This window comes from Lotus japonicus, chromosome 1 (assembly GCF_012489685.1).
Source record: "Lotus japonicus ecotype B-129 chromosome 1, LjGifu_v1.2".
NCBI classification, from domain to species: Eukaryota; Viridiplantae; Streptophyta; class Magnoliopsida; order Fabales; family Fabaceae; genus Lotus; species Lotus japonicus.
Window position 1 is genome coordinate 33,963,548 of NC_080041.1, and position 14,101 is coordinate 33,977,648.

The 14,101-nt window shown below is 34.4% G+C and overlaps 1 non-coding gene across 1 annotated transcript; it reads left to right on the top strand.

Annotated features, from left to right (window-relative positions):
* Positions 1–7,571: 7,571 nt before the first annotated feature.
* On the top strand, positions 7,572–7,707 carry LOC130734952 (small nucleolar RNA snoR143). The gene has a single exon (XR_009018284.1). It is a non-coding gene; the product is annotated as a small nucleolar RNA snoR143 (small nucleolar RNA).
* The last annotated feature ends 6,394 nt before the right edge of the window (positions 7,708–14,101 follow it).

Genomic DNA, 14,101 nt, shown 5'->3' on the forward strand with positions numbered 1-14,101 from the left:
AAGAAAGAATGATGTTCAGGGGCCAAATTAGAAGAAAGTTTTTTTTTTTAAGAAAAAGGGCATAACCGGCTCATTCCCTCAATCAATGCAGGACAGATCAAGTCACTCAACCAAAATTTCATCATTTCCCAGGTAATCACTTCGGTCATCACTTCTTCCACCAGACCACGAGAGACTCTCAACCACCCTCGAAATGGCAGAATCAATAGCCCTAAGTCACTCACTTCTTTCACTTCTTTGAATGGCAGAATCAGTAGCCTCAACTCACTCACTTCTTTCTCCATTCAATGTCCTGACTTCTTTCAGTAGAAGAAGAATAAGATACTCTCATCCTCCTTCTCCGGTTTCTCATCGCCATTCTCGAACCAGCACCAGGTTTTCTTTTCCATTCACAATTCAATTCCTATCTGTGACTATTTCATTTCATCTCTTCACCAATTTCACTATCTGTGACTATTTCTGATTTCAGGCGCCGTCGAAGACATAGAAGCAGAAGCTCTTCCTCACACTCTCCTTCACGCAGCCCTACTCCTAAACCCAAAAAAGACCCTCCACCACCACAAAACAAATGGTAACTTCTTACCTTTCTGAAACTGAAACCATAGTCTTATGTATATCTGTTGGCTGTATTGGTTGTAATTGATCCTAATTGGTAGAAATTTCATTAACTGGGATTCATGTTGAAATGAGTATGCATGTGATTTAATCACTACTGTACTCCTGGAAGCTGGAATTAGTTAATACTAATTCTCCTTACTGTATTGGGTATTGGTTGACGCCGGTATATAAGTCGTGCTATACTGTTGAATAACAAGTTCTTAATTCTCTCGTTACGGTGACTTTCATATTTGTTGCTATGTTAAGTGATAGGTACCCATCCCTTGGGTTAGTTAGTTAAGTGAATTTGACTTAGTTACCCACCACCACTCAACAAAAAGTAAACAAACTTCTTATCTTATTTATATATATTTGCTGGCTGCATTGCTTGCAATTTATCCTAATTGGTAGAAATTTCAGTAACTCTGATTCATGTTGAAATGGCATGCATGTGATTTGATCACTATTGTGCTCCTGGAAGCTGGAATTAGTTAATACTAATTGTCCTTACTGCATTTCATAATTTTAGCTATGTGAATTGTGAAGTGATAGGTACCCCATCCCTTAGTTAGTTAAGGGAATTTGACTTAGTTAGTGAGTTAGTAAGGGAGTGGGATTATAAATAAGAGAGTTAGTGATAGTAATATCATCACTTCTATGGTTCTAATTCTAATCTCCTTCTTTCTTTCCCTCTTTTCTGGCTCTGATTCAATGTCCTGACTTTTCTCCATTCTTTCACTCTTCCTCTTTTTTGTGCTGAGCCTACTTTGCATGAGAAATTCTTTCCCTCTTATGCTTTAACTTCTTGTCAATAGTGCTATCTCCGACAGTGAAGCCTCGGAGTCCTGTAACAATCAGCCCCTAAGAAAGGTGTGGTGTGGTTGGTATGGTTTCAATCTCTTTTGTTTTTGAAATGTTATTATTTGCCTTAACCTTGTAATCTTTTTTGTATGTTTCTGTAGCGAAAGAAAATGGAAGAACAATCACAAGAAAATTTTCACAAAAATAACTCACGTTTAGAAATTTTAGAAAAAAGAGCACTAGCACGGGATACAAATCTTCAGGACAGAGAGGTATGGTTCTTATCTGTTAATTTTTAGGTCGCCAAACTGAACATCATCTTAAAGGTATGTTGACTTCTATACGAAATTGAAGATACCCATTTTCCTTATATGAGTGGTGATGATGATGCCAAAGTTTGGTCGATCTTGAATAATGTTATTCATTTGGTGGCTTTTCATGATGATATAACAATGGATCTTATTGTTGCACTTGATTTAATTGAAAATAAACTTTGATTTACTTTTCATTTTTCTACTTGGAGATTGAACTTGAATACAACTATCCTATATGAAATAGCGAATAATATTAATTTAGCAATACATTTTTTCCAAAACAATTTGTTGTTCAAACCTTACCCGTACAATTTTTGCAAATACGTCAGGTATTCTAATTTATCATTCCTTCTTTTTCATTCTTAAGGATAATCGGATGTTTGTTTGATATCATTGTAACTCATGTTGATTGATGATGAATTCCTGCTCCTGCATAATGTTGAAAGCACCCTTACAGTGCACGCTTTTCATTTTTGCCACACAAACACTTGTTCTTGTCTTGCTCCTTGCTAGCTCTTACTCACTTCGATATCAAAGAAGATTCTTCATTCTGGATTAATCACAATGTACAGATCAGTGAATGAGTGAGCGAATGAGAGAGAGATGAACATCAACAATGAATTGAAAAACATTAACAAATAATTGTATATTGTTGCACACATACATGTATACATACATATAAACAAACAAACATACATATGTACATACATATACATATGTACATACATACACAATGAATTGAACAAAGAAATGTCTATTGTTGCACACATACATGTATACATTCAAACAAACATATATACATATACATATATACATACATAAGACCGTTGAGAATTTTGTTAACCACATTGGTGCTATCTTCTGCTCCCTTCACTCTTCGACAAACTCCAGCTCGAAAAACATTTACAAAGAATTGTTTATATGCTTTACATAGAGCTCTCTGAAAAAAAAAACACTCAAATCATAAATATTTAAGAAAATCAAAAACCCAAAACTGGGAATCACAAAAGATCGAAACTTGAAGGTGTTAGAGGCATACCCTTTTGACGGGGCAGACATAGTACTTCCTACCCGCGTTACTGTCGCTTCTGGAGGTTTTGATGATGCAAAAACCGTAGCCACAGTGGCAGTGACTGTTCTAAGGAGAAAGATGAGAATGGTGGTGAGTGGGTGAGTGTGATGATGAGAAGGGCTTCTGGTTGGGAGAGTTGAAAGTGCAAAACCAACTCTAGTGACCTTTTTGGTGACACTTGAAGCAAGTTTCTTCTTGCATTCGTTTCTGAAGGTTTGGGTTGATGATTTTCTCTTGGGTTCTTGGGTGAAGTTGAAATCGATGAGGATTTGAGAGTGATCGTGAAGGTGAGAGAGGGAGGTTCAACTCCTGATCACACATTTTCCCCTTTACTTGAATTAAATGTGTACAATATAAACTTCTCAACCATGGAATATGAATCAAACATTAACATGCCCTTAATACAACAATTTGTTGTTCATGATGAACATCAACAATGAATTGAAAAACATTAACAAAGAATTGTATATTGTTGCACACGTACATGTATACATACATACAAACAAACATGCATATGTACATACATATACATATATACATATACATACACAATGAATTGAACAAATAATTGTATATTGTTGCAAACATACATGTATACATACATACAAACAAACATACATACATATACATATATACATACATATATCCATACGTACAAACATACACAGATAATTGAACAATTATATTACCAATGTAATGTTAAACTTATGCTTAGTTTTCTTATGGTATTCATGAACGCAATGACCTTGCTTTAAACGGTCTCAATCAATATTCCCAACTTTCATCTAAATTGAGATTTGAAGAACATACATACACAATGAATTGAACAAAGAATTGTCTATTGTTGCACACATACATGTATACAAACATACAAACAAACAAACATACATACATATACATATATACATACATATATGTATACGTACAAACATACGCGGATAATTGAACAATTATATTACCAATGTAATGTTAAACTTATGCTTAGTTTTCTTATGGTCCTGATGAACGCAATGACCTTGTTTTTAACGGTCTCAATCAATATACCCAACTTTCATCTAAATTGAGATTTGAAGGTTAATGAAATTATATGTCCTTGAAAGATGATGATATGGTACTAGTACTAGTATCACACTTTATTAAAGAGAACTGCATGTACCGCATGAAAATGACGCTCTTGCGTTATACTCATTGTAAAAATCGTAAAGTGGTATGCCCTCCACTTGCCATGTCTGAAACAATGTTGGTGCGTCATGAGATGTGAAACTGTACATTCCAATGCCTTGGTTTGAATGTAAAGTAAAATCAAATTATCAAACAGAGCATTAACAATAGTACATGAATTGAGACTAAGTTGTTGTTGTGCCTCCTTCTCAACCAATAGGAAAATAAGGGGACTGTTGATATTTCCAATCAATCAGTAACGAGGAGATTAATAAATACACTTAAATTGGGTTTGGTTTCAAGCCCCATTTTCTCTATTTATTTCATTCAGTCTCTAATCTTCTCTACGAACTCTTGACCTCAAGTACCAAGCAAAGCAAAGCATTAGCAGAGCAGAGTAGGGGTATTCATTATTCTATCTATGATAATCATGGACAATTATAAACACATACATGTATACATACATACAAACATGAGAGCGTCCTGTCTGCCCGGCCCAATCCTCAGGACGGTCCATATATACATACATACATGTATACGTACAAATATACGTGGATAATTGAACAATTATATTACCAGTTTAATGTTAAACTTATGCTTAGAATCTGTCGATTTAGTCATTCAGGCAAAAGCTGGTTTATTACTTAGTCTGTCAACACCTTCAAGGATCAGTGCTCGACAAAGTGTTTTATATAGGGACATTGTTGACCCATCGATATGGACTAGTTTGATATTGGTTCATGTTATACATGCCCTTAATAGAACAATTTGTTGTTCATGATGAACATCAACAATGAATTGAAAAACATTAACAAATAATTGTCTTTTGTTGCACACATACATGTATACACACATACAAACAAACATACAAACATACATATACATATACATATATACATACATACATGCATACATACAAAATTACACGGATAATTGAACAATTATATTACCAGTGTAATGTTAATATGTTTTGATGGGGGTGTTGATGAAGTTAAGAAAACAATAGATGGAGATATAAAGCTGAACACTCTAAATATGTACGAATTTTGAAAAAACGTAGAAAATTGGCAAAAGCAGTGATAACTTGAGAATGACAAGCAATCCATCATTACTGATAGTGTTATCAACAAATCTGTAGATAGCGGAGAGCAGACATGGTTCTAGCAATAGCAAACGCCTGATTATCATCAGAGGAATATGACCAGTAATAATTAATCTGGTTAAATTTTAATGTTTTCAAAAAAGGACAACACTGGCCAATTTCTTCAAGTGAATTTTTAGTTAGGTTACTTGAATATGAAATGTCGAGCTCCTCTAATAATGGAAACTTCTTCACAGCTTCAATCATCCATGTATCTGAAATTCTGTCGCAGTCTACAAGGCATAAGCGACGTAGAACACGTGTGTTGTAACATATGAAGAAATTTTGACACAAAGTTACATATAATGCATGACAAAAGAAAATAAGAATATATATATATATATACTCATGAAAATCAGAAAACATTTATCATATATATACCACAAGGAAGTAAGCAGAAAGAAAACATACCTATTAGCAATGTCCATGAAAGGTAGGCTCTTATAAACAAAAAGGATAAAAAATTGTAGTATCTTGACCCAATGAAGAGAAAAAAAGCTGCATTCCTTGATATCCTAAATAATCTGGTAAGCAAATATAACCGCCGCTAAAGGCCGGGGTTTTTTTTGTAGTGCATGGTCATGTATTTAAATTTTGCAATTGTTAAGTTTATCTAATGTTTGTCATTGATTTATCTCAGTCTAGATATTATGAGGATGAAGTACACGCCAAGAGTGCGACAAAAATTAGTTTAAAAAGTTGGAAGAGGGAGTTTGTTGAAGACCGTCCTATACAGAAAAATGGGTTGGTATTCTGATCTTCTCCAAGTCACTATATGCTGAGCGTGAAAGAGGTATCACCATTGATATCACTCGAAGTTTTTATTTCAATTACACTGTGCGTACCGGCGTGCACCAAGATTGTATACAAATAATAATCTAATTTAACTTGAAGTGAAAACAATGATTTTTTTTACATTTTTATTATTTAAGCAAATTAATTTAGAGGGCCCAAGCGCCGGGTGACCAAAGTAAAAATAAAGGAAAAGATGAAATCAACAATCTTGAAACTCAAGTAGATAAGTGAAAAAAGAATAGAAAGAAAAATATAAAAGGGAAAGAGGATGGGCCAAAAGCCCGTCGTTCGAATCTTTGAAAGGGGTCAACAGAGACCCGATTACACAGTTCACAAATTTTGGAAAGTTCCAACAGCACAAACACACACAAGTTCACAATTATCATATGCCAAAACGTTCCTTAATTTCTCTTCTAAAGCTAGCTGCATCAAGATTCATAAAGAGTCTACATTTGTCGGGGTCTTGAAACTGCTCAGCTACTTTCTTTTTGAAAATAAACTTTTCAAAAACTTTAATTTATTTAATTAATTTATTTATTTTCTATTTTGAAAAGTTTTTTTTTTATATCAGCTTCAGTTTTGCCCGTGGCTGAGATTGACATATTTAAATTATGACATTGGTATATATTTATAAAAATATTGGTATATATTTATAAAAATATGTTAATAATAGTTTAACATATCATGTTGGGCCAATCTACACTAAACTAAAAGTTGGACCTCTTTGCCCAACCTCTCCACACAAGCCCCTTTCACATTCTGACCAAAACATTCTCCTCTACTAACGTTGACAATGTTGCCTTCTTCTCCTCTTCACCTTCTCTCAATCCTTTGACCAATATCGCTCCAAAACCCTTGATCACCACCTCTAACTCTTTAATCAGTCGCCAAATTCACCACCGAAAGCTAGATCTATCGCCGAACCAAAATTGTTGAATCGATTGTCTCACTCACCATCTCTCGACTATCATTTTAGGATTGTAAGTTGCTTTTCATGGGTAATTTATTATTGAGTTCATGCAGGGTCGGATTTAGGGCCCGGCTTGCCTGGGCACTTGCCTAGGCTCCGGGCTCAGAAAAAAAAATTAATTTGGTCCAAAGAAAAAAAAAAACCAGGCCAGCCTGGGCAAAAACATAAGGCAAGGCATAAAACAGCCTGGCCCATCTTCTCACCCTAATTCCCTCAACCAAAAAAACAAAACTGCCCTACCTACCTCTCTCACTTTCTCCTCCTTCCTCGTCCGTTCGCCGGCCACCACTCGCCGTCGCGCAGCCTCTTTCTCAGACTCTCACGCCAGGGTTTCCGCCCCTGCCGCTGCTTCCATTTCCTGCTCGCAGTCGCTAAGTCGCAGGTACCCGTTCTTCTTTTCTTCCAATAGTTCTTCCATTGTCCTTGTTTAAATTAACTATCCAATTCATGAATTCAATGATTCATACAACATTAAATGTAATGATTTACTAGAATCTGCACAATTTAACTGGGTGTTTCCCACAATGATTGAGCTTTAAATGTACATTTGATATGAGCCCTGAACCCTTCTGATTTTCTTCTTTTGCTTTGTTTTGAGTTGAATTTTGTTTTTCTAACTTGCTTCGCACTGATTGCGTTTTGAACGTGGAAACATTTTGATGTTGTTTTCTACTTGAAAGCTCAGTGCACATAGAAAATGCTTGATTAGATCCACTGCTTGTTTTTGAGGAACATATATTTCTTAGAAATATTGTGAGTGTTTTTTGATTGGGCAGCGGCCAGACAACCGTAGTGATGGTATCCACAGATGGTGAGTTCTCATACCTCACTTGTGTACTGATTCCATCTCACATTTTCATCCTTGTTTTAGCCCCTAATTAGATTGAATTTGTACTCTTATTTTTCCTCAAATAATGTGAATTGTGTTATTTGACAAAGTATTTGAGGTTGGAGGGTAAGCGTTTGCACACTACATCTGCATAATCTGTTGTACTTTGAATAAAAGATTGGATAAGTCACATATAATCTGTTGTACTTTGAATAAAAGATTGGATAAGTCACAAAATTGGACAAACTTGCATTTTAACCTTTAAATTTAGTATTTTGGAGAGTTGTTGTTACTGCAATTTTGAACTAATGGAGAAAAGAGAGTTGTTGTTGCTGCAATTTTGAAACTCACAATTTTTTTCTGGGTTATTATGCATAATTTTTACTGGGTTCTGGGTTTTGGCTAATTCACTTCTAATTTCTATGAACATAGAATTCAATTCCTTAATGCCACAAGATACTGAGTGTCCATTTCAATTTGTTTTATTAGGCAATGGAGGATTCTTTAGGGCCCGTTTGGTGGATATGATAGGATATGATATGTGAACAGGATATCAATAGGATAGGATACGAGTAGGATAGACTCTTATCATATCCTATGTTTGAGGTGCACATGATAAGGACAGGATATGATAAGGAAAAATGTATCAGATTTATATTTGAATAAAAAATACATTTAAAATTGATCATTCTATTGAATTTATTTTCTTTACATTTTCATGAATGAGTCTATATTTTAAAATAAATAAAATTAATTTAAATTTTATTAATTTGCCTATTTTATTGTTTTGAAGATGCCCTATATTTTAAATAAAATTATGTAGTTAACCAATTGGTTTTCACTTAGTTGTGACACGTGATAATTAACAATAAAAGTTAACTAAATTAAGAATATTATTATTTCAAAAGTACTTTATATTTGAATTATAAATTATTATATAAGTAGATAAGTAGTTTTAAATAATAGGAGATGAAAATAAAAAATTAATCTATTACTATTAAAAAATCAATATTTGTAATCAATGTTTTTCACTTAGTTGTGACACGTGATGAACAATAAAAATTAACTAAATTAAAAATATTATTATTTCAAAAATACTTTATATTTAAATTATTATATAAGTAGATAAATAATTTTTAAATAATAGGATATGAAAATATTAAATTAGTCTATTATTATTAATAAATCAATATTTGTAAGTGAGTAGTCTATTTTACTATTTATGAATAATAATTTTATTTATTTTTTATTTTAGTTCAATTAATTTTTTATATTTATTAATTAATATTATTATAAATTATATAATATTAAAATAAATTAATTTGGAGTTAGGATACTGAAAGAAAATATATAACTGGTATCCTATCATGTTCTATCCTAGCTCCTCCCTCAGGATAACTTTTACACATGATTGACATGATAGGATAAGAGACAGGATAATGTTATCATATCCTGCTGCCGTAACAAACAACAGATAACAACAGGATATGATTATTATCTTGTCCTATCCTATCCTGTCCTGGTCACCAAATGGGCCCTTATCTTATCTTGTGTTTGAGATGAACATGATAGGATAAGAGCAGGATAAACTCTTATCTTATCATATCCTATGAGGATAATTTCATCATAACTCTCAGGATAACTCTTACATATGATGAACAGGATAAGATAAAGGTCAAAATTGCGTTATCTTATCCTGCTGGTGCAACAAACATTAGGTAATAGTAGGATATGATTGCATTATCCTATCATGTTCACCAAACAGGCCCAAAGTGTGATAATATTAGGTTTGATAAAAATTTAATTAAATACAGCGTTTGGTCATACGTTGTATAACTTATCATTTCCTTTAAATTAATATGATATATGTTTCGTGAAGTACTAAATAATTACTGATATTATAAAAATGAAGATGGCGTCAGTGGGTGTTAAAGATGGCGGTGGTGGCTGACGTGGCTGCGATAATAGTGGTGGCGGTGATGGAGCTTGGTAATTGTTGAGGTGGCAGTGGTAATGTTGGGTGGTGGTGTAGGTCCCTGACTTTGTAAGAGGAATCAAAATGAGTCAATGAAAAAAATATTTTATACGTTGTCCTTGAGAAAAAATATTTAATCAAATTAAGTCCTCCTTCTCCTCCTTTTTGTATAAAAGTTATAAATAACAATAATTTTAAAGACCGCAAAATACTTATTTTGTTGCGTATTAGAATATCACCTCAACATTTTTATTTGCAACAAAAGAAGATTTTTTTTGCATATCAAACCAATTACCGATGGAAAAGTCATCGATATGTTAGTGACGCAAAAAGTCATCGGTAATTACTCGTGGAACATATCGTCGGTAATTTAGCGACGGAAAATGTCATTGATAATTTAGCAATGGAAAAACATGTCAGTAATTAGCGAAGAAAAAGGTCATCGATAAGTTAGCAACGAAAAAAGACGTAAGTAATTATCGACGGTTTTTTGAAAAGTCGTTAGAAAAATTACCGACTAGCCAAATAGCGATGGCTTTTTGGTCGTTGGTAATTAAGCATTGTCGATGGTTTTTCTCCTTTCCGAAGAGAATCCAAGAGAATCCCTTCGCAAGCCTGCCCAAGAACTTGACTAAACTCCTTCAAATATAAGAGCAATTTCACAAAGTAGTAAAAGGAGCACCTCCGCCATTAGACATGTATTCAGCCCTTATGATGTCTGTCAAGTAACATCAACTTCAAATTTAACTTTCCAAGTAAAGCCACATTTCGAAGCTTGACCCAGGCCACCACAAGCATTTGGCAAAATAATAACAGACCAGTTTACCAAATGAAAACCACGGGCAGCTCCACTATTCGACCAAATAAAGGATCTAAATATACAATCAAACTCATCACACACACATTATAGGGAAGCCAAAATATTTGCATCGGGTAGACAAAGATATAAGAGAACATTGACTTAGCCAAGTAAACACGACACGCACAGTTAAGAAGCCTAGCCTTCCACGAAACCAAACACCTATGGATACTCTGCATGGAGGAATGAAAGAGATCCTTAGACACACGACCATGGATGATTGGAAAGTCCAAATATTCTAAAGACCAATTAAAAAAGGAATCTGGGTAATATGATGAAGCTCATCTCTCGGGTAGGCTGGCGTACGTCTAGAACAAAAGGCTACTGACTTTTAGAAGTTAACACATTACCCTAAAGTAACACCTCCTGGAGCACCCTAACTTGTGAGGTCTTACCCGTAGAAAATAATAAATATCACCAACAAAGAAAATGTGAGGACCATTACCTGAGATCCAAATAGGGTCCTACAACTCATCCCCAATTTTTTGATTGATGCTCGAAGCCAATTTCTCCACGCATAACACAAGAGATAAGGGGAAATGGGATCCCTTTGGCGCAACCTTCTATGAGGAGAAAAACTGTCCAATATATAACCTTTCCATATAGATAAGGAGGAAGTATGGACACACCACAAAATAAGATTTCGTACAACATTCGGGAACCCAAAATCAATGAGAGTGTTTTCTAAGAAATCCCATCGAATCCTATCATAGGCTTTTTGGAGATCAATTTTAAACGCAAGGATCTCATGCTTCTTCCTACACTTCTGCATAGAGTGAAGAACCTCCTGGGCAATAATATCATTATCTATAGGTCCCCTACCCGGATGAAGTTTCTCTAGAGTGGACTCACAAGAGAAGATAAAAGAGGACGAAATCCATTAACTACACCTTAGTAATTATTTCCTCTATTCCTAATTAACTGTCATGAAAGAGAATAAACATACACACTAACGAGTGTAATTAATTTTGTTTATTTTCATAAAAGATTTTTTTTTCCTTTTTACCCTTTAGAATGTATTTTATATTTCCTCATTTATTGTCTCGACAAGGGTATTACTTAGAAAAACATCAATTAATGTTCCATTGAAATTATAAGTCAACAGTTATATATGAACAATTTTTTTTCAAAGTGGACAGATAAAAACGAATGGAGGTGGTACCTTGTAAGCCACATTACCATGGCTGATGAATAAGGGCAATAAGCCATTCTGCAAGCTTGCAATATATGTTATTACCAGTAGATGCATCCTTTGTTAATTTCAAACGCTAGATATATTGTTTATCATATTTTGAATGATATCAATTTTCAAGATTATAAGTGAAGTGATTAAATATATCATGTGAATTGTATTTCAGCAAATCACATTTATGCCTCTCATACCTTATCGTCTTATATTCAAATCATAAGACCATGCAAGAAGACAGTCAACCTAAGAGGAGAAAGATCAAAGCAACAAGGGCAGACGATATAACCAAAGAAAGTAAAAAATGCCACATCGTTTGAGCTAGAGAAGAGAAGAATGATCAAAACACAAGACAGTCTATGCAATCAGAGTCAAAGCTCCAAGATTGTCTTTGCAAGAAAAGTCAAAGCATCAAGATCGTCTAGATAAGAATCAAAGCTTCAAGTCAAATCATGCAGATCAAGCAAAGCTATCAGATCGTCTGAGAAGACTACAATCAAAATCCACATTCATCGTCTATCTCAAAGACTGAATGAATGAAGCAATGATCAGAGAATGAACGCCAAGGGAATTTGAAATACATCTCTGACAAGCTAGAGGAGAAGATCAAGTGCAAGAGATCAAGTGATACACTATAAAGCACGTTGATCAAAGAAACAAGCACAGCGATAACAATATCAAGTTTCTTATTTCTCTCTCATACAAGGAATGGAGAAATGGAATAGAGCTTATTGTCCTTGCCTACTATCATTCAAGACAATCTATCTTCAGAAAAGAAGCTTCAAGTGATTGGTCAAAGCTTATCTCTAAACTCCTAGTAACCAACATGAAGAATGAATGAAGCAAGGAACATCGTCTAAAGAATAGAAGAACGGTGAATAAAGATCTTTTGAAGAAAGGAAAGACGACAGAAGCATAAAAGCATTCAAAGCAGATCGTCTGAGTGAAACAAGGTTTATCAGATGATGAAAGTTGCACAGTCTAAAGAATGATCGTTGAAGACAAATTAGAAAAGAGATCAGAATAGCTTCTTGGAGAAGTTTTGCAAAGTCAAGATCACATGTTCTGATAAAGGACAAAGCAAAGCAAGAAGTATAAAGGTGTCACTATCAAATTTCCATATTTATGCACCAACATATAGAAGCTCAGACCTATGCTACCTACAAGCCGACAGAATACATCTTTTCGGCAAAAGGTCACAATCAAACAATATTATGCCAGCAACGCATCTGAATCAAGTACGCAATGTACCGTTTAATCCAACAGCTAGAAGCTCTGTGAAGAACACGCTCCAATGACTATCCTTCTCTCACAAATGATTCAAGAGTATAAAGTGAAGATCTGAAGACTTGCATATTAAGCTTCTAGGCTCACAATCAAGGGAGCCTTTGCGCTCAACAGAATTAACCCTTAAGATTCAAGAAGAAAATAAGCCTCATAGCTCATCACTCAGAAACAATCATCAACATCGTCTGCTTCAACAAGAAGAGGAGTATCTCTTAAGAGTCAAATCTCTAACTTACTCTTTCATGGAAAAGAACATAAAGCATAAGTCTTAGATTCAACCCAAAATACTTTATGATTCATGAACTAAACAATATCTACCATCACTCTTCTTAGAAGAGACATATTTGTAAATGAAATGATCTTGAGAAAGATTATTTAAGGAGAAGTCCTATATACTTTGCAAAGGAGGAGTCCATATTATGCTTATTAAGGAGAAGTCCTAAGAATACTTGTTATTGCCTGAAGAGGCAGAGGACAAAGAATACTTTGTTTGCCTGAAGAGGCAGAGGGCAAAGAATACTTGGCAATGCTTGAAGAGGCATGGACAAGAATACTTGTACGGAGAATTTCTCGATACTTGAGCTTAGTGAAATCTTGGTATAGTCAAGGACTGGTCGTAGCCCAATCGTTCAAGGAGTGAACTAGGATAGAATGATGGCGTTCATTGACTCCTTCCCTACTCTCACATTTCCGCTGCACCAGATGATCCCATTGAAGATGATAAATCTTTCAATCGTTTTGAAATCCAAATTTTTGGATGACACAATTCATAACTCCCCTTTCTTGTGCTACTTTGTTCAACTTCATCCTTAACCAGTAGCCAAAGATCATTACCAAAATTATCCCAATAAGATTTTTAAAAGATGGTTGGAAACCATCAGAACCTGGAGATTTAAAAGAGTTCATCGACATAATTACTTTCCTTACCTCATATTTTTCAACATGCTTTGTAAGATTGGGATCTCATATGGTGATATGGTAGGCATATTGTCAATCTCCAAATGATGATACTCAGGCTCGCATTCTATTGAGTATATAGCACGATAATAATCTAGGGTCTCACGCTGATCCATACACCACTTCCTAAATCGAGTTCAAGCCCATGAATCTTATT